General features: G+C 38.7%; 1 long non-coding RNA gene across 1 annotated transcript; it reads left to right on the plus strand.

Moving 5' to 3' along the window:
* The first annotated feature begins 904 nt into the window (after positions 1–904).
* LOC119791849 lies at positions 905–1369 on the plus strand. Its single transcript, XR_005281907.1, has 3 exons — positions 905–957; positions 1048–1145; positions 1239–1369. It is a non-coding gene; the product is annotated as an uncharacterized LOC119791849 (long non-coding RNA).
* Positions 1370–3155: the final 1786 nt, after the last annotated feature.

Raw genomic sequence — 3155 nt, forward strand, 5'->3', positions numbered from 1 at the left:
CCAGAACATATCTCCAAAGCCTATTTTCCTTAACACAAGTTGTGCAGTAATTGCTGATAAAAAGTCTAAAGACTGTTTTAGAATTTCAATATTTCTTTATGCTATTACTAGTTTTAAATCTGTGGTAAACCATTGTTTTACAGCAACTCCTCTCTCACATATACAATATTGCATCTTCTAATATGTTTCCTTAAAGATTGTTTAGGACAGGAAGCTACAAAAAGTTACCATAAACTCAATGTAAACCCCTAGCTATTATTATTTTATGTTTATTTTATTTATTTGTTTATTTATTTATATGTTTGTTTCCCTTGTTTTATTGTTATTTATTTTTTATATTCTATGTCTCATTTTTTTAAAGTTATAATGTCACCAACTGCTGTGTATCTGTGTTTGATGTTTGAATTACTCTGTATTGTTACACGGAATTGCCAATAAAGCAAAAAAAAACAAAAAAAAAAAACATGATAGACGCAGCTTTACTCGCGAGTCCTTCCGTATAACAATGACCTCGTATGTGATTGGAGGAGCTATACTCAGAAGAACTTTATCTTCAGTTCCTTTGTTTGGCTATGTGGTACGTGATCAATGGCTGGAGGACGTCTCACGTTCAACTCGCCTTCAACTCCTCTTGGACGCGATGGCGACTCTGCAGTCGAACAACTGTGCGGGAGAGACGAACTCGAGGAAGAGAAGACGGGTGCACAACTCCAAGCTAGGGGTAAATATATGTTCGATTACAGCTAGCTATGCTAAAAGCAGCCTCGCCTAGCTAGGTAAGCTAAAAGCAACCTAGCCTAGCTAGGTAAGCTAAACACAGCCTAGCCTAAAGCTACGGCTAATAGTAGCCTTGCAAGAACAAGCTTTATTAAAGTGTATTTTTTGTGATTCACAGGAAGCAGTACGCCGTCTTCACAACTCGGAGACAAATTGCAGGCGCTATGAACCGGAGCAAGGGTAAGATTTAAAGAATATGCTTTCATTCTGCGGTAAAAGGAAATAGATAGGGATAGATACCGATCATAGCTGTACATTTTGTTTTCACAGACTAATCTCGCCTCATAATGAGGCGATGACCTCCTATTTGCTTGGAGCCATATCAGCAAGTCCAGATTTGCACGATGTTGATAAAGACGACATTGTGTGTAAGTGACTTGTTTTAATGTTTTCTCCTTCCTTGTTACTGTGACTTGCGTTTGATTTTTTATTCATACCACTCTCATTTAATTGTTTTCCAGCTGCCTGTAAGACGTATTATGAGACGGTACGCAGGAGCTTCAGATATACGCAGCCAGCCAACACGTTGCGTGCGGAAGCTGCCAGGCAATCTGCTCAGAGTCGGGCCAGAAGAAAGAGGGTAAGACTTTATTTGGTGACTATTTTTCAGGTGCATTGATAGATGTGTTGTGTCCATACGCAGTGCATCCCATAGAATAGTGCTGATTCATTTTTTTTTTTACAGCTGCTGAAAGCGAGGCAGAGTGTGCTAGCAGATGAGGAATTGGAACTCTGGAAGTCCGCCACCGTCGACCTCATGTCCAACGAAGAAGATGGCGTCGTTGGCGGTGTCACTGGATGGATTGTACGGTCGCCGCCATTTCGTAGGCCGGATCTCACTGAACTCTGTGTTAAGCTGCAGTCCCGGTTAGAAGCGATGCCGAAGTACAGGGCCACGCACAGTAGGCGTCTGCACATCGGACCTGTCTCGAAGGGAATGCTGCCAGTTACCTCCAACCCCGAGGAGGCAAACGGACCGTTCACGGAGTTGTAATTTTTGGATACGCATGTGTGGGCAGACCCTCGCGTTGTATATAGTTGTGTGTGTTTTAATAAAGCTCTTTCTTTGCATAAACAGCTTCCTGGCAATTGTTCATTTCCTGCATAAATTCATTCATGTCCTTGATGGTAGCCTAATAATAGTGTAGTAGTGTAGGATAACATAAATATACAGCATATGAATAAATAAATATATGAATAAATATATATATATACGTAAATATATATATATGCCAACCAATCACGAGCGATTTTACTTGTTTAAAAAGAAGTGGTTCCGTCCAATACTCAGTAAGAACATTAAAGCCTGGCGTGGCCACGTGTGGTTTTGCTGCCAATCATGAGTGATTTTAATTGTTTGAGAATAGTGGTTTCAGCCAATACTGAGTAAGTTATTCAAGCCAGACCTGGCCAGACGCGCGGGTTTGCTGCATTCATATGCTAATTAGGGCCATTAGTACAGCTGATCGCTCTCCACATACATCAGAGTCCGTTTCCGACAATTTGTGACACTGACAAACGGCGACAAGCGCGGGTTGCAAATTGTCGTTAACTGACGAAAATCAGGGAGATCTACGGGAGTTCACGGGGACGAAAATCTCACTTTTCATGCAATGAACCCTAACAGTTTTTCCTTCATCTTTCTACATAGTATCTTATCATCATAGTATATTCAAGAGTGAAATATTTCTGAAATGGAGCTGAAACATTCCTTTCCTTTTTGATTTTATATACTCTAATAATCCCAGAGGGAAATTACTTCTCTGCATTTAGGGATCCAGAGTGGCAGTCTGTGGAAGATCGAACTCACAATCCCAAGATTCAAAGCCCTATGCCCTAACCACCAGGCCGCAACTCCTCTGCTTTTTTTTACCTTGATTGGATGCTTTACTTTTTCTTTATTTGTGCCCATTTTTATTTTCCTCTTTCCCTCTTACCCTTGTCTCTGTTTTTTTGTTTCTTTCCAGTTATCCTTTAGGTGTTTTATTTTTAGTGTTAGTTGTTTTTTGTTAATTATTTTTGCTGGGCAGGAAGCAGAGTACACCTTGGACAGGTCCGTAGTCCATTATTGAGCAACATAGAGAAACAGCAATGCATTAAAACCAAAATGCACTCTATAGAAACCAATTAACCTAATCGTTAGGTTTATGGACAGTGGGGCAAGCCGGAGCACCCGGAGAGAACCCACGCTAGGCTGCTTTTTATTTATATATATATATATATATATATATATATATATATATATATATATATATATATATATATATATATATATATATATATATATATATATATATATATATATATATAAATATATATATTTTTTTTAATTTTTCATTTTAAAGCATCTTAATTTTTCTATATATTCTCTTGTTGCT

This window comes from Cyprinodon tularosa, unplaced genomic scaffold (assembly GCF_016077235.1).
Source record: "Cyprinodon tularosa strain WSP-4 unplaced genomic scaffold, ASM1607723v1 ctg401, whole genome shotgun sequence".
In the NCBI taxonomy this organism is placed as follows: Eukaryota; Metazoa; Chordata; class Actinopteri; order Cyprinodontiformes; family Cyprinodontidae; genus Cyprinodon; species Cyprinodon tularosa.